Source organism: Rhinoderma darwinii, chromosome 1 (genome assembly GCF_050947455.1).
Source record: "Rhinoderma darwinii isolate aRhiDar2 chromosome 1, aRhiDar2.hap1, whole genome shotgun sequence".
Lineage (NCBI taxonomy): Eukaryota > Metazoa > Chordata > Amphibia > Anura > Rhinodermatidae > Rhinoderma > Rhinoderma darwinii.
In genome coordinates, this window is record NC_134687.1 from 247,109,569 (window position 1) to 247,128,786 (window position 19,218).

General features: G+C 44.3%; 10 pseudogenes; all 10 read right to left on the reverse strand.

The window, feature by feature from the left end:
• Positions 1-13,943: 13,943 nt before the first annotated feature.
• LOC142737425 (5S ribosomal RNA) lies at positions 13,944-14,062 on the reverse strand (annotated as a pseudogene).
• A 439-nt stretch (positions 14,063-14,501) lies between these two features.
• On the reverse strand, positions 14,502-14,620 carry LOC142673869 (5S ribosomal RNA; annotated as a pseudogene).
• A 67-nt stretch (positions 14,621-14,687) lies between these two features.
• Positions 14,688-14,806, reverse strand: LOC142670368 (5S ribosomal RNA; annotated as a pseudogene).
• Positions 14,807-15,594: 788 nt separating this feature from the next.
• LOC142675654 (5S ribosomal RNA) lies at positions 15,595-15,713 on the reverse strand (annotated as a pseudogene).
• Positions 15,714-16,849: 1,136 nt separating this feature from the next.
• On the reverse strand, positions 16,850-16,968 carry LOC142737853 (5S ribosomal RNA; annotated as a pseudogene).
• Positions 16,969-17,767: 799 nt separating this feature from the next.
• On the reverse strand, positions 17,768-17,886 carry LOC142706240 (5S ribosomal RNA; annotated as a pseudogene).
• A 439-nt stretch (positions 17,887-18,325) lies between these two features.
• On the reverse strand, positions 18,326-18,444 carry LOC142679927 (5S ribosomal RNA; annotated as a pseudogene).
• A 253-nt stretch (positions 18,445-18,697) lies between these two features.
• Positions 18,698-18,816, reverse strand: LOC142710842 (5S ribosomal RNA; annotated as a pseudogene).
• Positions 18,817-18,883: 67 nt separating this feature from the next.
• LOC142736485 (5S ribosomal RNA) lies at positions 18,884-19,002 on the reverse strand (annotated as a pseudogene).
• Positions 19,003-19,069: 67 nt separating this feature from the next.
• LOC142666593 (5S ribosomal RNA) lies at positions 19,070-19,188 on the reverse strand (annotated as a pseudogene).
• Positions 19,189-19,218: the final 30 nt, after the last annotated feature.

The following is a 19,218-nucleotide window of genomic DNA, read 5'->3' on the forward strand; positions in this document are numbered from 1 at the left end:
GAGTTGCAGACTGTATTTCCGCCTAAAGCCCCACTCCTCAGGTTCCGAGAACCAGCGGGTGGGTATCATCATATCCCGACTCCAGGAAGGGCCCCAAGAGTGGGCCTTCTCCTTGGCTCCTGACGCCCCTGAACTTTCCTCTGTTGATCGTTTTTTCTCTGCCCTCGGACTCATTTACGACGAGACTGACAGGACTGCTTTAGCCGAGAGTCAGCTGGTGACCTTACGTCAGGGTAGGAGACCGGTTGAGGAATACTGTTCTGATTTTAGGAAGTGGTGCGTAGCTTCTCAGTGGAACGATCCGGCCCTAAGGTGCCAGTTTAGGTTAGGATTATCTGACGCCCTGAAGGATCTGCTGGTTAGCTACCCCTCGCCTGACTCCCTTGACCAGGTTATGGCCCTAGCAGTACGACTTGACCGACGTCTCAGGGAACGTCAGCTAGAACGCTTCAGTGTGCTCCCCTCTGACTTTTCTGCGATTCCCCCCGAGGTCCCGTATCCTCGCCCCTCCACGGAGGACTCGGAGGTACCTATGCAACTCGGGGCCTCCATGTCCCCTCGACAACGTAGAGAGTTTCGCAGAATGAATGGTCTCTGCTTCTACTGTGGGGACGACAAGCATCTACTGAACACCTGTCCCAGGCGCAAGAATAAGAAGCCGGAAAACTTCCGCGCCTAAGTGATCATCGGGGAGGTCACTTGGGCGCACAGGTATTTCCCGTTAATGTGAAACGCAATAAAATTTTGCTTCCCTTTCAGGTCTCGTTTGCTGGCCGGTCTGCCACGGGCAGTGCTTTCGTGGATTCTGGCTCATCTGCTAATATCATGTCTGTGGATTTTGCTATGTCTCTAAAGATGCCTTGTATTGATTTACCTTATCCCATCCCTGTAGTAGGAATCGACTCAACCCCCCTTGCTAATGGTTATTTTACTCAGCATACTCCTGTTTTTGAACTCCTGGTTGGCTCCATGCATTTGGAGCAGTGCTCTGTACTGGTGATGCAGGGATTATCGTCTGATCTGGTATTAGGTCTTCCCTGGTTGCAGTTGCATAATCCCACATTTGATTGGAATACTGGGGATCTCACCAAATGGGGTAATGAATGTCTTATGTCATGTCTTTCTGTTAACTCTATTTCTCCCCGGGAGGAGGTAAACACGCTTCCTGAGTTTGTTCAGGACTTCGCCGATGTGTTTTCTAAGGAGGCCTCCGAGGTGTTGCCCCCCCATAGAGATTACGATTGCGCTATCGATTTGGTGCCTGGTGCCAAGCTTCCTAAGGGTAGGATATTTAATCTTTCATGTCCTGAACGTGAAGCGATGAGGGTGTATATCCAAGAATGCCTGGCCAAGGGTTTCATTCGCCCCTCGACTTCTCCTGTAGGTGCTGGCTTCTTCTTCGTGGGGAAGAAGGATGGTGGTCTTAGGCCGTGCATTGATTATCGTAACCTGAATAAGGTCACCGTAAGGAACCAGTACCCACTTCCTTTGATTCCGGATCTTTTTAATCAGGTTCAGGGAGCCCAATGGTTTTCGAAGTTCGATCTACGGGGGGCATATAACCTTATCCGCATCAAAGAGGGGGATGAGTGGAAAACTGCGTTCAACACACCCGAGGGTCATTTCGAATACCTGGTCATGCCCTTTGGGTTGTGTAATGCCCCTGCTGTCTTCCAGAATTTTATTAATGAAATCCTGAGAGAGTACCTGGGTAATTTTCTTGTTGTGTACCTTGATGACATACTGGTGTTTTCCAAGGACTGGTCCTCCCACGTGGAGCATGTCAGGAAGGTGCTCCAGGTCCTTCGGGAGAATAATCTGTTTGCTAAGACTGAAAAATGTGTCTTTGGGGTACAGGAGATACCATTTTTAGGGCAAATCCTCACTCCTCATGAATTCCGCATGGACCCTGCCAAGGTTCAAGCTGTGGCGGAATGGGTCCAACCTGCCTCCCTTAAGGCGTTACAGTGTTTTTTAGGGTTCGCCAACTATTACAGGAGATTTATTGCCAACTTCTCGGTCGTCGCTAAGCCTCTTACGGACCTTACCCGCAAGGGTGCCGATGTCCTCCATTGGCCCCCTGAGGCCGTCCAGGCCTTTGAGACTCTCAAGAAGTGCTTTATCTCGGCCCCGTGCTGATTCAGCCCAACCAAGAGGAGCCATTTATTGTGGAGGTTGACGCTTCCGAGGTGGGAGTGGGGGCCGTCTTGTCCCAGGGTACCAGCTCCCTCACCCATCTCCGCCCCTGTGCTTACTTCTCTAGGAAGTTTTCGCCCACGGAGAGTAACTATGATATTGGTAACCGCGAACTTCTAGCCATTAAATGGGCTTTTGAGGAGTGGCGGCACTTCCTGGAGGGGGCCAGACACCAGGTAACGGTCCTTACGGATCACAAGAATCTGGTTTTCCTAGAATCGGCCCGGAGGCTTAATCCTAGACAAGCTCGGTGGGCACTATTCTTTACCAGATTTAATTTCTTGGTTACCTATAGGGCTGGGTCCAAGAATATTAAGGCTGACGCTCTGTCACGTAGTTTCATGGCCAATCCTCCTTCCGAGAAGGATCCCGCTTGTATTTTACCCCCTGGTATAATCGTCTCTGCCACGGATTCTGATTTAGCTTCTGATATCGCGGCTGATCAGGGTGCAGCTCCCGGGAACGTCCCTGGGGACAAACTGTTTGTTCCCCTGCAATACCGGCTGAGGGTACTCAGGGAAAACCATGACTCCGCTCTATCTGGTCATCCTGGCATCTTGGGCACCAAACACCTCATTACCAGAAACTATTGGTGGCCTGGGTTGCCTAAAGATGTTAGGGCTTACGTCGCCGCTTGTGAGGTTTGCGCTAGGTCCAAAACCCCTAGGTCCCGACCTGCGGGCCTACTACGTTCCTTGCCCATTCCCCAGAGACCTTGGACCCATATCTCCATGGATTTTATCACCGATTTGCCTCCATCTCAGGGCAAGTCGGTGGTGTGGGTGGTAGTCGACCGCTTCAGCAAGATGTGCCACTTTGTGCCCCTTAAGAAGCTACCTAACGCCAAGACGTTAGCTTCTTTGTTTGTGAAACACATCCTGCGTCTCCATGGGGCCCCAGTCAATATCGTTTCTGACAGAGGGGTACAATTTGTTTCCTTATTTTGGAGAGCTTTTTGTAAAAAGTTGGAGATTGATCTGTCCTTCTCCTCCGCCTTCCATCCCGAAACTAATGGCCAAACGGAAAGGACCAACCAATCCCTGGAACAATATTTAAGGTGTTTCATCTCTGACTGTCAATTCGATTGGGTCTCATTCCTTCCCCTTGCTGAATTTTCCCTGAATAACCGGGTCAGTAACTCGTCAGGGGTCTCCCCGTTTTTCTGTAATTTCGGGTTTAACCCAAGGTTCTCCTCCGTCTCCCCTGGTTGTTCCAATAATCCTGAGGTAGAGGAGGTTCATCGGGAACTGTGCACTGTCTGGGCCCAGGTTCAGAAGAACCTAGAGGCGTCCCAGAGCGCACAAAAGATTCAGGCGGATAGTAGACGTTCTGCTAACCCCCGGTTTGTCGTCGGGGATTTGGTCTGGTTGTCGTCCAGGAACTTGCGCCTTAAGGTCCCGTCCAGGAAGTTTGCTCCCCGATTTATTGGACCTTATAAGATCATTGAAGTCCTCAACCCTGTATCCTTCCGTCTGGAGCTCCCCCCATCCTTTCGCATACATGACGTCTTCCATGCCTCCCTCCTTAAACGCTGCTCCCCGTCCTGGTCCCCCTCGAGGATACCTCCTGTTCCCGTTCTCACCCCTGAGGGGGTGGAATTCGAGGTGGCCAAGATTATGGACAGTAGGATGGTCCAGGGCTCCCTCCAGTACCTGGTCCATTGGAGAGGATACGGGCCGGAGGAGAGGACTTGGGTACCTGCCCGTGATGTTCACGCTGGGGTATTGATCAGGAGGTTCCACCTCCTCTTCCCCACTAAACCGGGTCCCCTTAGTAAGGGTCCGGTGGCCCCTCATAAAAGGGGGAGTACTGTTAGGGATCTGCCAGGTACTTCATCTAGCTATACTCCTGGGATTAATCAATCCACACCTGAGGCCAGACCTGCTCGACTGACACCATCTCCCACCAACCAGGGTGGCAGGCTCAGGAGTGGGAGAGCCTATCGCGGCCTGGTCTCTCGGAGTTAGCTCCGCCCCCTGCCCTTTATTACCTGCCCTGTGCTCTCCCTCAGTGCTTGTAATTCTTTTGGATTCCTGGCCCCACTGCTGCTTGCTCCAGCCTGCTTCTGCCGTGCTTCTGCCTTGCTGCAGTTCTGCTTGACCTGCTTGCTTGCCCTGGCTTGCTTCTGTCTCCGTGCCTGCTCGGGTGTACTCACTTCGTCCTGGTCCTGACTGTTCGTTCGCCGCCCCGTTTCCTCGTGGCGTTCCGTGGCTACTGCCCCTTCCCTTGCGTGTTCCCTGTTTGTCTTCCTGTGCACTTAGCCAGCGTAGGGACCGCCGCCCAGTTGTATCTCGTCGCCTAGGGCGGGTCGTTGCAAGTAGGCAGGGACAGGGCGGTGGGTAGATTAGGGCTCACTTTCCCTTCACCTCCTTCCTGCCATTACACATACACCCCCGAGAAGTGTTTTTCTATTGATGAGTCCCTGGTACATTTTAAAGGGAGGGTTCAATTCCGCCAGTACCTGCCAGGTAAGAGGGCAAGGTATGGCGTGAAGATGTATAAGCTGTGCGAGAGTGCATCAGGGTATACCTACAGGTTTAGGATATATGAAGGAAAGGCCACCCCAAAACCAGACTTCATCCTGGACTACAATAGGTACATGGGAGGGGTGGACTTGTCAAATCAAGTCCTGAAGCCCTACAGCGCCATGCGGTGTGGTAGAAGAAGCTGACCGGGCACATCATACAGATGGCTTTGTACAATGTGTACGTGCTACGTCGATGTGCAGGCCAGAGGGGAACTTTCCTGGAATTTCAAGATCTAATCTTTAGGGACCAGGAAGGGGGGGCACCCAGTACTTCTGGAAGTGGGGCCACACGCATCGTACCAGGGCAACACTTTCCAGGAGAAGTTCCCCAAACCGGTGGAAAGGGAAAGAGTCAAAAGAGGTGCAGAGTCTGCTATAAGAGGGGGATAAGGTAGAACACAATATACCAATGTGACACGTGTCCCGAAAAACCAGGGCTCTGTATAAAAGATTGTTTTAAAATGTATCATACATCCCTTGATTTTTAATTTACCCTGATGCACTCCGCACAGCTTACCCCCCTCATCTTTCCCTTCTGAGCCCTGCCGTATGCCCAGGCAGCTGATAACAGCCACATGTAGGGTATTGCCGTACCCAGGAGAACCCACATTACAATTTAAGGGGTGTATATCTCCGGTGGCGCATGCTGGGCACAATATATTGGACACTGAAATGGCATATATATATATAAAATTGCAAATCTCACACTGCACCATCTGCTGCGCATTATCTTTTACACAGTACCTGTGGGGTCAAAATGCTTACTACACCTCTAGATGAATGTCTTAAGGGGTGTCGTTTTTAAAATGGGGTCACTTCTCGGGGGTTTCAACTCTACTGGTACCTCAGGGGCTTCTGCATACATGACTTAGCACCAGAAAAGCTCCAGTAGGCCAAATGGTGGTCCTTTTCTTCTGAGCCCTCCCATGGGCCCAAACGGCAGTTTATCACCACAAATGGGGTATTGCTGCACTAAGGACAAATTGGGCAACAAAATGGGGTATGTTGTTCCTTGTGAAAATAAGACATTTTGATCAAAAATGACATCTTATTGGAAAAAATATAATTTTTTTCATTTCACAGCCCAATTCAAATAGGTGCTGTGAAAAAACCGTGCGGTCAAAATAATAACAAAAACCATAAATGAATTCCTTGAGGGGTGTAGTTTCCAAAATGGGGTCACTTCTGGTGGGTTTCCATTGCTTTGATACCTCTGGGGCTCTGCAAATGCGACATGCACCCGAAAACCAATCCAGCAAAATTTGGACTCCAACAAACACATAGCGCTCCTTTCCTTCTGAGCCCTCCCATGGGCCCAAACGGCAGTTTATCACCACAAATGGGGTATTGCCGCACTAAGGACAAATTGGGCAACAAAATGGGGTATGTTGTTCCCTGTGAAAATAAGAAATTTTGATCAAAAATGACATCTTATTAGAAAAAATATCATTTTTTTCATTTCACAGCCCAATTCAAATAGGTGCTGTGAAAAAACTGTGCGGTCAAAATGATAACAAAATCCATAAATGAATTCCTTGAGGGGTGTAGTTTCCAAAATGGGGTCACTTCTGGTGGGTTTCCATTGCTTTGGTACCTCTGGGGCTCTGCAAATGCGACATGCACCCGAAAACCAATCCAGCAAAATTTGGACTCCAACAAACACATAGCGCTCCTTTCCTTCTGAGCCCTCCCATGGGCCCAAACGGCAGTTTATCACCACAAATGGGGTATTGCCGCACTAAGGACAAATTGGGCAACAAAATGGGGTATGTTGTTCCCTGTGAAAATAAGAAATTTTGATCAAAAATGACATCTTATTGGAAAAAATATCATTTTTCTCATTTCACAGCCCAATTCAAATAGGTGCTGTGAAAAAACTGTGCGGTCAAAATGATAACAAAAACCATAAATGAATTCCTTGAGGGGTGTAATTTCCAAAATGGGGTCACTTCTGGTGGGTTTCCATTGTTTTGATACCTCAACACCTCTTCAAACCTGGCATGCTGCCTAAAATATATTCTAATAAAAAAGAGGCCTCAAAATGCACTAGGTGCTTCTTTGCTTCTAGGGCTTGTGTTTTAGTCCACGAGCGCACTAGAGGCACATGTGGGACATTTCTAAAAACTGCAGAATCTGGACAATACATATTTAGTAGTGTTTCTCTGGTAAAACCTTCTCTGTTACTAAAAAAAAATTGAAAAAAATGGAAATTCAGCAGAAAAAATGAAATTTGCAAATTTCATTTCCACTTTGCTTTAATTCCTGTGAAATGCCTGAAGGGTTAAAAAACTTTCTAACTGCTGTTTTGAATACTTTGAGGGGTCTAGTTTTTAAAATGGGGTGTTTTATGGGGGTTTATCATACATAGGCCCCTCAAATCCACTTCAGAACTGAACTGGTACCTTCAAAAAAAGGCTTTTGAAATTTTCTTAAGAATATGAGAAATTGCTGTTTATGTTCTAAGCCTTGTAACGTCCAAGAAAAATAAAATAATGTTCAAAAAACGATGCCAATCTAAAGTAGACATATGGGAAATGTGAACTAGTGACTATTTTGGGTGGTATAACCGTCTGTTTTTCAAGCAGATGCATTTAAATTCTGAAAAATGCTATTTTTTGTAAATTTTCTCTACATTTTGCAATTTTTCACAAATAAAGACTGAATATATCGACCAAATTTTACCACGAACATGAAGCCCAAAGTGTCACGAGAAAACAATCTCAGAATCGCTTGGATAGGTTTAAGCATTCTGACGTTATTACCACATAAAGTGAAATATGTCAGATTTGAAAAATGGGCTCTGAGCCTTAAGGCCCAAACTAGGCTGCGTCCTGAATGACAACCTCACTTACAATCAAAGAAGGGCTATCAGGGAATTGACTTCCATGAAAGAGATAGTCTTCAAACCCTCGGACAAAGGGGGGAATATAGTGCTTTGGCCCACTGTGTCTTACGAGAGAGAAGTGTTTCGTCAGCTACGCATGCCTGAATGTTATAAAAAGCTTACATTTAATCCGTTATCCAAATACCAACAGGAATTGTCTACCTTCATTGGACAGGCATGTGAAGATGGCATTGTCACTAAGAAACAAGCGGATGGATTACTGATTTTGGAACCTACAGTAGCAACAATTTATTTGCTGCCAAAGATACATAAGGATGCCCGTAACCCCCCAGGACGTCCAATTGTGTCCGGATCCAACAGCATTTTAGAACCATTATGTAAGTATATCGATCACTTTCTGAAACCCATGGTTGAAACTCTTCCATCTTTTGTCCAGGATACCAACGATATCCTGAGAAAAATTGAGGGGATACATCTCCAACAAGACATGTACTTAGTTACGTGTGATGTTGAATCTTTGTACACTTCGATTCAACACGGGGATGGTCTTACTGCAACGCAGTTGTTTCTGGCAATGGGAAATCTGGATAGGAGTCATCAAGACTTTCTATTGAAAGCCCTCCAATTTGTCTTGACTCATAATTTTTTTATTTTTAAAGAGTCCTTCTACCTACAGCTCCAGGGAACGGCTATGGGGGCAGCATGCGCACCTTCCTATGCCAATCTTTTCCTGGGGCTGTGGGAGAGGGATATCTTTCTGTCTAATCCTGTCCCTTTGATTGATAGAGTACATCTTTGGGCTAGATATATTGATGACGTTGTGTTTATCTGGCAGGGAACACCAGCTGAACTCAAAACTTTCATTAACCATTTGAACCACAACAACATCAATATCAAACTTACATATCAATATAGTAGAACTGCAGTTGAGTTCCTCGACATTCAAATTCGGGTGGACGATCAGGGATTGATACACACGGACCTATATAGAAAGAAGACTGCGGTCAATTCGATATTACACGCTTCATCAGCCCACCCTAGACACCTTATTAAAAATATCCCCGTTGGCCAATACTTACGAGCAAGACGCTTGTGGTCAGACCAACACACTTTTGAAGTGCAGGCTCAAGATCTTAAAAAGCGCTTCAAGGAAAGGGGATACAGCAATCGGTCTATCCAGCGAGCCTATGATAGGGCAAAAAGCAGTCAAAGAACGACGCTGTTACAGGGCTCTGTTCGACAAACCGCCACTGATAATAAGGTCCGCATGATTACGAATTTTAATTGTAAATCCGAGGAAATTTTGGTGATAATGAAAAAATTTTGGCCAATACTCCAGCAGGACCATACGCTAGGCAAATTGTTACCATCTGTCCCTTCCATTACATTTAGGAGAGCCCAAAACCTGAAGGATCTTTTAGTACATAGTTACCACCGGGGCTCACAACCCCAGTATGCTTTTGGATCTAAAGGTCCAAAATGGGGTTGCTTTAAATGCGGACGCTGTGTAGCTTGTCCAAACATCGAACAGGCAACTACATTTTTTGATTTTGACCATACACACGAATTCAAGATTACCCATCACATTGACTGTACCACTATGGGTGTCATCTACTTTGCCATCTGTCCTTGTGACAAAATTTATGTAGGAATGACGACTAGACAACTCCGTAGGAGAGTACGAGAGCATGTGTTGGGCATTCAAGCGGCTATGGGAATTGAAGATGTATCACAACTTAATACGATCCCTCGTCATTTCAGGTTATTTCACAACTGTGACGCATCACTTTTGAAAGTGAGAGCTATCGATCGCGTACTGATTGGTCCAAGGGGTGGTAATTGGAAGAAGGCCTTGGGACAGAAAGAAACTACCTGGATTATGAGGTTGGGATCCTTACATCCATATGGTCTTAATGAGTACAACAGCTTCGCACCATTTCTTTGAAATCGCCATAGTTAAGTCATGGCTACTTTCTTTGGTTTGAGCATTGCCACTCTCCTATTGGTGTCCACCAATATTTTATCCCTGTTCTTTTTAACTTGTTGTCATTGTTTTTATCTTTTTAATTTTATGTTTATGTGTTTGTACATTGGGTTTTCTACTTGCCATTCCCCTTATGCCCTGTTCTTCTATCTAGACATACGTGGATATTGATCTTTATTTTTGAGGTCAACTATTATCCCAGTTGTTCACAACTTGATAAGAAATTATTATCTTGTTATAAGATCTCTGTTGTTTTACAGCATGATTCCTGCCATACTATTCAGCATGAAGTTTTTGGATCCAGTTCAAATCCCCGTGATGACCCCGCTATGAATTTAGAGTGACATCCGGCAGATTCGTCCTGTGGCCATTGGTGGGCCAAATTTTCGGATTTTCTGATCACTTGTGTATATATATTTACAGTCAAATCCTTTTCACATCGACCCTTTAACATTTGATCATTGTTACATTGGTTTTTGGTTTACGATCAAGTCTGTACTTTTGGCTTTTTCGTCATAGGTACTTTTGCACAGATTGACACAATAAATTGTATTGAGTTAGTCAGGCTCTCAGCCTTTTTTTTATTTTCTTGTTTATTACAGTCACCATGTATTATTTAACCTAGTAATTGAGGTTTGGTTTACTAAATGTTTATAGCAGTAGTCACGGTCACGTTCAGTCATTTGGTAGTTTTAATCATCTTCCCATCACTAAATTTTCTTGGTCACTCATTGTAATATAATTTGTGTTTGTCCACATCCCTCTTCCCTTTCCCCCTTTTCCTTCCCCTCTCCTCCCCCCTTCCTCATTCTCTCCTTCCCTATTTCCCCCCCCCTTTTTGTTTCCCCCTCCATTTTTCTTGCCTCACCTATCACGTTTAATATTACTGACATCAATTGTGTGGTTGGCAACTATAGTCTTAGCACATACTTGTGCACTTTGCTCATATTCCTGCACTACTGGATTAAAATTAATTAGATTTATGTATATTTTTATGTATACTAATTTTGGATATAAAGAAATTGTCATTTGACTCACCTTTGGTTTTATTTACCGCATATTCACAATTTTCGGGCTAGATGTACGGTTTGTTGTGCTGCATTAATACTAATTATATTGTTCTGTTCCTCTTCAGCATTAATCAATATACACTTGTTGTGTTATTCTACTTTCTAATCATTTTTGTTGATATTTTTTCACGTTTCTTCACTTCTCTCACATTCACAACCGCTCACTGTGATCATATGTATTTTGTGTATATGTTGGTACATATGTGTGTGTGTATATGTGTATGTATGTGTATGTATATATATATATATGTGTGTTCATGTATGTGTGTGTAGGTATATGTAGGTATATCCTCGGTCACTTTTACTTTCTTTCCTCTTTTCATTTTTTACTTTTCACAGCATTACTGGTTAGTTCCGGTACTGTGTTTCAGCTCTGAAGTGTGATATGGACTTGGATAGTCAGCTTCAGCACCTTGGACAGTGACTGCTCTAACTCTCTCGGTTATTTAGCTTTGACGGCTGTGCTGAGTATTTCAGCACGTTGGACAGCGACCTCGGCTCTTAATGCTTTGCTATGCTCTCCAGCGTGTTTAACAGCAACTGCTGCTCTCACGCTGGACTGTCACCTAGCAACGGGACGCCTTGTCCCGCTGCTGCTGTTTAATGAGATCGGCTGGGCCCTTCTTTTAACCTTTTTTAACCTATTGTTTCACCTTAATGATCAGGATAGATAGTTCTACCTTGGGCCAAAACTGTATTGCCACTAAACTTCTAATTTCATTCCTCTTTATATCCCTGCTTCTGACCTTCGGTGATTCCACATCGAGCCGGCGGGCTGATTTCATTCCCCCGCCGGCCTGGTGTGGTTATGCCGATGGAGGCGGTTCTGGGAGGAGGACTGTTTTGACATAAGACTACACGATAGGACGCTATCGTGGGTGGGCGGGATGTATCGCCGTCTGTCATTGGTGACCGACGCTGAACACCTAACCACCCGATAGGAAACAGCTGTGATTTTACCGGTAAAACATCATTGAGGAAGGTATATCATGGGGTAACTGGGGCATTTGGACATCAACCCCTGACGAAGCACCAGCGAAACGCGCGTTGGGTTAAGCAGAGGTCCCCCTCCTGGTCTTGATCTCCTATTTATCCTCTTATACGCAGGTGTAGGTATACTACTTTACATGTCGTTTTTACTTAGATTGTACCTTATATATATTCTCTATACTTATTTATGTGTTCATCTGTGCAAAGCGTACCATGCCTAGTACCTGCTTATCAATATGTACTTATGCACTTTAGCCATATATAGGTTGTGTCAGACCATTTTTACATCTGGGGGGCTACTCTGCTTTTACGTTCGGATTCCGTTTGTGTTCGAGGGTCCATGGCATTTTATTATGTCTAAGTGTTATATGTTGTCTCCATGTGTCTAATTGACTTTAATAAAGATTATTTGTATTTTTTCAAACACCTGGTCGTGACTTGTTTCTTGTTCTGGTTTCCTTATGAACCTGTTAAGGTCCATAAAGAGTTCAAAATTGTCAGTTGATGCTGTGGGGCAGAAAGAGAGGCCTCTATTCAGAAGGCTGTGCTCAGAACTGTTTAGGATGTATGATGACAAATTGAATAATTTTATTGTTGGACCAGGTTCCTCTTTTTGTTGTGTGATAGATGTTGGTTTGGTGCGTTTGATGCCTCCTCTCCGTCCTCTAGGTCTATGTCTAGTTTTCTTTTGGTTGAGATTTTTTGGATTTTTGGGAAGAAATGGGTTATGGTCTGGGCTTTGGGGCTCATGATGTAGGGGATCAAGATGTCTTTGCTCACCACAGTGGGGGTTAACGGGGGTCGGACTAACTGGGAGGGTAGTCCTAAAAAAGACGTCGTTGCGTAGGTAAAATCTAGAGCAGACGTGGCCAGATCTAAATTAGGGTTTGTGGACCCCTTGGTGGTGTTATAGTCAACAGGCGGGCTGTGGAAAAGGTCCTCGGGTGAAATTGGGTTGGTGAAGTAGGGAGTATTGTGTACTGATAGTTGAAGTAGGGATGAGAGATTGTTGTCGTCGTCCTCATCGACGAAATCTGTGGAGTCGTTGGTCAGGGATATGGGGGAATGGGTGATGGAGGGTGGGGGGACTTCCATGGGTTGACAGGTAGAAGGTAACAGAGATAGATGAAGGGCTCGGTCGGAAGATTTGAAGGCATTCATTGGTATCCTGGGACTGAATAATCTATGCGAGAAGGGGTGGTTTGGTTGTGGAGGGGGGTTCCGAGTGGGAGATGGAACTGTAACAGGACAGATGGATTTGGGGATCGGTACTGGAATGTTAGTTCTCACTGGGTGGTTATGGGTTTCAGAAAGAATTCTCGGTATTCTTTGTGGAGTTCTGGTGGTGGGTCTGGACTTGGAGCTGTTCCTGAAGGATCTGCTGTAAGTCATGACCCGTGGGGTTGCAAGATTGGGTTTGCTCAAAATGTTCCTATTTTGAGTGTTGGCATGGTCAGGCAGAGTGGTGTCTTGGTGAGGGATAGGCTGGGTGCTGGATTTCCAGTCACCTGCAGGGTTAATAGCATAGTCTGCTTGATCTCTTTTTAGTTTTTTCACTTTTCTTAGAATGAGATCTTTTTCATAAGCGATCAATCTCCTGCTGGTGGATTCTTCTAGTTTGGAGAAATCACAATGATCGCTGAAGGGTACTAGTTGCTCCTTAATTATGAGAATGTCCGAGAGAAGGGCATTGCTGAGCATTGTGCGTTTGGTGTGCAGTCTATCTAGGAAACCTAGATGGCATATATCTATAAAAGACTTCCAGTCAGTACTGAAAGTTGGGTCTGTGGTGTAAGGATTAGTGATTAGTAACCTTAGGCCTCTAGGAGTGATGTTGTTAGACATATACAGTGACAAAAGTTGACAGTCAATGTTCTGCAGGGCTTCCTTTTTCAGTAGGTCTTCCAAGGATAGGTATAGGTTAGTCATCTTTTGGGTTTCAGCCGCTGATGAGCTGTTACTCACTACGTGAGGGAGTCTCGGCAGGGTGTCGGTCCTGATGTATTCCAGGATGAGCTGTTCGTGTAGTCAGTTCCTTTCAATGGTGAAATCCAACATCATGGGTGTAGGTTCCAGATGCTAGTGAGGTGTAGCAGGAAGTTGTTTGATGCGGTAGATCCAAACTAGCGGCTGCCAGTGCAGGAGTCAGCTTCCCAGCCAAAGGATTGGTGGTAGGGTGCTCCTGATATCTAGAGAGGCCTTAAGCTGTGTAACTTCTGCGAGCTGATGAGAGCAGGCACATTCAGCTTGGAATGGCCATTGACATTAAATGCTTTAATCCATAGTCCTTTTTAATCTAATGTGAAACATAATCTAAACGACATAATAAAAAGTTAACCGCACCACGGATTCCCAGACAGTCTCCCACAATGGTACTAGCGAGGCCTTAAGCTGTGTAACTTCTGCGATCTGACGAGAGCAGGCACATTCAGCTTAGAATGGCCATTGACATTAAATGCTTTAATCCATAGTCCTTTTTAATCGATTGTGAAACAAAATCTAAACGACATAATAAAAAGTCAACCGCACCACGGATTCCCAGACAGTCTCCCACACTGGCACTACTGAGGCCTTAAGCTGTGAAACTTCTGCGATCTGACGAGAGCAGGCACATTCAGCTTAGAACGGCCATTGACAATAAATGCTTTAATCCATAGTCCTTTTTAATCGATTGTGAAACAAAATCTAAACAACATAATTAAAAGTCAACTGCACCACTGATTCCCAGACAGTCTCCCACATTAGCACTAGCGAGGCCTTAAACTGTGTAACTTCTGCAATCTGACGAGAGCAGGCACATTCAGCTTAGAATGGCCATTGCAATTAAATGCTTTAATCCATAGTCCTTTTTAATCGATTGTGAAACAAAATCTAAACAACATAATAAAAATTCAACTGCACCACGTATTCCCAGACAGTCTCCCACACTGGTACTAGCGAGGCCTTAAGCTGTGTAACTTCTGCGAACTGACGAGAGCAGGCACATTCAGCTTAGAATGGCCATTGACATTAAATGCTTTAATTCATAGTCCTTTTTTATCAAATGTGAAACATAATCTAAACGACATAAAAAAAAGTTAACCGCACCACTGATTCCCAGACAGTCTCCCACACTGGTACTAGCGAGGCCTTAAGCTGTGTAACTTCTGCGATCTGACGAGAGCAGGCACATTCAGCTTAGAATGGCCATTGACATTAAATGCTTTAATCCATAGTTCTTTTTAATCGATTGTGAAACAAAATCTAAACGACATAATACAAAGTCAAACGCACCACAGCTTCCCAGACAGTCTCCCACACTGGTACTAGCGAGGGCTTAAGCAGTGTAACTTCTGCAATCTGACCAGAGCAGGCACATTCAGCTTAGAATGGCGATTGACATTAAATGCTTTAATCCATAGTCCTTTTTAATCGATTTTGAAACAAAACCTAAACGACATAATAAAAAGTCAACCGCACCACGGATTCCCAGACAGTCTACTGAGGCTACAAGCTGTGAAACTTCTGCGATCTGACGAGAGCAGGCACATTCAGCTTAGAATGGCCATTGACAATAAATGCTTTAATCCATAGTCCTTTTTAATCGATTGTGAAACAAAATCTAAACAACATAATTAAAAGTCAACTGCACCACTGATTCCCAGACAGTCTCCCACATTAGTACTAGCGAGGACTTAAGCTGTGTAACTACTGCAGTCTGACGAGAGCAGGCACATTCAGCTTAGAATGGCCATTGACATTAAATGCTTTAATCCATAGTCCTTTTTAATCGATTGTGAAACAAAATCTAAACGACATAATAAAAAGTCAACCTTACCACGTATTCCAAGACAGCCTCCCACACTGGCACTAGCGAGGCCTTAAGCTGTGTAACTTGACTAGAGCAGGCTCATTCAACTTAGAATGGCCATTGACATTAAATGCTTTAATCCATAGTCCTTTTTAATCGAATTTGAAACTAAATCTAAACGACATAATAGAAAGTCAACCGCACCACGGATTCCCAGACAGTCTCCCACACTGGTACTAGCGAGGACTTAACCTGTGTAACTTCTGCGATCTGACGAGAGCAGGCACATTCAGCTTAGAATGGCCATTGACATTAAATGCTTTAATCCATAGTTCTTTTTAATCGATTGTGAAACAAAATCTAAACGACATAATAAAAAGTCAAATGCACCACGGCTTCCCAGACAGTCTCCCACACTGGTATTAGCGAGGCCTTAAAGGAACAGTGTCACCTAAATTTTTTTTTTTAATATGTTAAAGATGTTAGTGCTTTATTAAAAACGTTTGGATTAATTTGTGTGTTTGTGTGTTACTTTTTATTACACTTTTTCTTCCCTATGGGGGCTGCCATTTTTTTTTCCATTTCTGTATGTGTAGATTAACGACACATACAGACATGGAATACGGCAGCTCCAGTCCCATAGGGACTGCGAACGGGGCCCGTTCCATACACTATCGTGTACGCTGCTGTGTGGGAACGGCGCATGCGCCGCTCCCACACAGTTCAATTTGAAATGCGCGCCGTCCGGCGCCATTTTCCTGTGGACCGGAAGTCGCGGCCGGACAGTAAGATTACTACTTCCGGTCGCGGATTGCGGACTTGTGCACATGGAGCAGCGGCAGCAGACGGAGCGGATGGACCGGAGGGAGCGGCGGAGACTGGAGCAGGTAAGTTATTTCTATGTATGTTCGTGTTTCAGTGTGTGTTTACTACTGTATGTAAACCTACTACACTGTGTGTTAGCTCAAAAAATGGCGACACACAGTGTAGGAGGTTAGACCGTTCAAACCCCTCGTTTCTCCCGGCACTAGCCAGGATAAAGGAGGGGGGGGATTCTGAGAGCTCACTAGAGCGAGGGATTTTTACCCAATTTTGCAGCATAAAGCAATGTGGTTGCTTTACCACATGCAATGCTGCAATTTTGGGAATGGCTCCATCCAGTGACCAGCACAGGGAAATGTTATAAATTGAATCCAATTTATAATATTTCCTGACTCTTGAAAAAAAAATAAAAAATTAGAACAATGTTTAATCACCTACACACTAAATGTTTAACTAATAAAAACAAAACATGTTTTGCTGGCAACACATTCCCTTTAAGCAGTGTAACTTCTGCAATCTGACGAGAGCAGGCACATTCAGCTTAGAATGGCCATTGACATTACATGCTTTAATCCATATTCCTTTTTAATCGATTGTGAAACAAAATCTAAACGACATAATAAAAAGTCAACCGCACCACAGACTCCCAGACAGTCTCCCACACTAGTACTAGTGAGGCCTTAAGCTGTGTAGCTTCTGCGATCTGGTGAGAGCAGGAACATTCAGCTTAGAATGGCCATTGACATTAAATGCTTTAATCCATAGTTCTTTTTAATCGATTGTGAAACAAAATCTAAACGACATAATAAAAAGGCAACCCCACCACGGATTACCAGACGGTCTCCCACACTGCTCCTAGCGAGCCCTTAAGCTGTGTAACTTCTGTGATCTGACGAGAGCAGGCACATTCAGCTTAGAATGGCAATAGACATTAAATGCTTTAATCCATAGTCCTTTTTAATCGATTGTGAAACAAAATCTAAACGACATAATAAAAAGGCAACCGCACCACTGATTCCAAGACAGTCTCCCACACTCGTACTAGCGAGGTCTTAAGCTGTATAACTTGACTAGAGCAGGCACATCCAGCTTAGAATGGCCATTGACATTAAATGCTTTAATCCATAGTCCTTTTTAATTGATTGTGAAACATAATCTAAACAACATAATAAAAAGTCAACCACACCACGGATTCCCAGACAGTCTCCCACACTGGTAGTAGCGAGGCCTTAAGCTGTGTAACTTATGTGATCTGACGAGAGCAGGCACATTCAGCTTAGAATGGCCATTGACATTAAATGCTTTAATCCATAGTCCTTTTTAATTGAATGTGAAACAAAATCTAAACCTAATTAAATGTCAACCGCACCACAGATTCCCAGACAGTCTCCCACACTGGCACTAGCGAGGTCTTAAGCTGTGTAACTTCTGCGATCTGACGAGAGCAGAAAAATTCAGCTTAGAATGTCCATTGACATTAAATGCTTTAATCCATAGTCCTTTTTAATCGATTGTGAAACAAAATCTAAACGACATAATAAAATGTCAACTACACCACGGATTCCCAGACAGTCTCCCACACAGGTACTAGCGAGGCCTAAAGCTGTGTCAGTTCTGCGATCTGATGAGAGCAGGGACATTCAGCTTAGAATAGCCATTGACATTAAATGCTTTAATCCATAGTCCTTTTTAATCGAATGTGAAACAAAATCTAAACGACATAATAAAAAGTCAACCGCACCACGGATTCCCAGACAGTCTACCACACTGGTACTAGCTAGGCCTTAAGCTGTGTAACTTCTGAGAACTGACGAGAGCAGGCACATTCAGCTTAGAATAGCCATTGACATTAAGTGCTTTAATCCATAGTCCTTTTTAATCGATTGTGAAACAAAATCTAAACGACATAATAAAAAGTCAACCCCACCACATATTCCCAGACAGTCTCCCACACTCGTACTAGCGAGGCCTAAAGCTGTGTAACTTCTGCGAACTGACGAGAGCAGGCACATTCAGCTTAGAATGGCCATTGACATTAAATGCTTTAATCCATAGTCCTTTTTAATCAAATTTGAAACAAAATCTAAACGACATAATAAAAAGTCAACCACACCACGTATTCCCAGACAGTCTCCCACACTGGTACTAGCTAGGCCTTAAGCTGTGTAACTTCTGCATTCTGACGAGAGCAGGCACATTCAGCTTAGAATGGCCATTGACATTAAATGCTTTAATCCATAGTCCTTTTTAATCGATTGTGAAACAAAATCTAAACGACATAATAAAAAGTCAACCACACCACGGATTCCCAGACAGTCTCCCCCATTTGTACTAGCGAGGCCTTATGCTGTGTAACTTCTGCAATCTGACGAGAGCCGGCACATTCTGCTTAGAATGGCCATTGACATTAAATGTTTTAATCCATAGTCCTTTTTAATAGATTGTGAAACAAAATCTAAACGACATAATAAAAAGGCAACTGCACCACTGATTCCAAGACAGTCTCCCACACTGGTACTAACGAGGCCTTAAGCTGTGTAACTTCTGCGAACTGACGAGAGCAGGCACATTCAGCTTAGAATGGCCATTGACATTTAATGCTTTAATCCATAGTCCTTTTTAATCGAATATGAAACAAAATCTAAACGACATAATAAAATGTCAACCGCACCACGTATTCCCAGACAGTCTCCCACACTGGTACTAGCTAGGCCTTAAGCTGTGTAACTTCTGCGATCTGACGAGAGCAGGCACATTCAGCTTAGAATGGCCATTGACATTAAATGCTTTAATCCATAGTCCTTTTTAATCGAATTTGAAACAAAATCTAAACGACATAATAAAAAGTCAACCGCACCTTGTATTCCCAGACAGTCTCCCACACTGGTACTAGCTAGGCCTTAAGCTGTGTAACTTCTGCGATCTGACGAGAGCAGGCACATTCAGCTTAGAACGGCCATTGACATTAAATGCTTAAATCCATAGTCCTTTTTA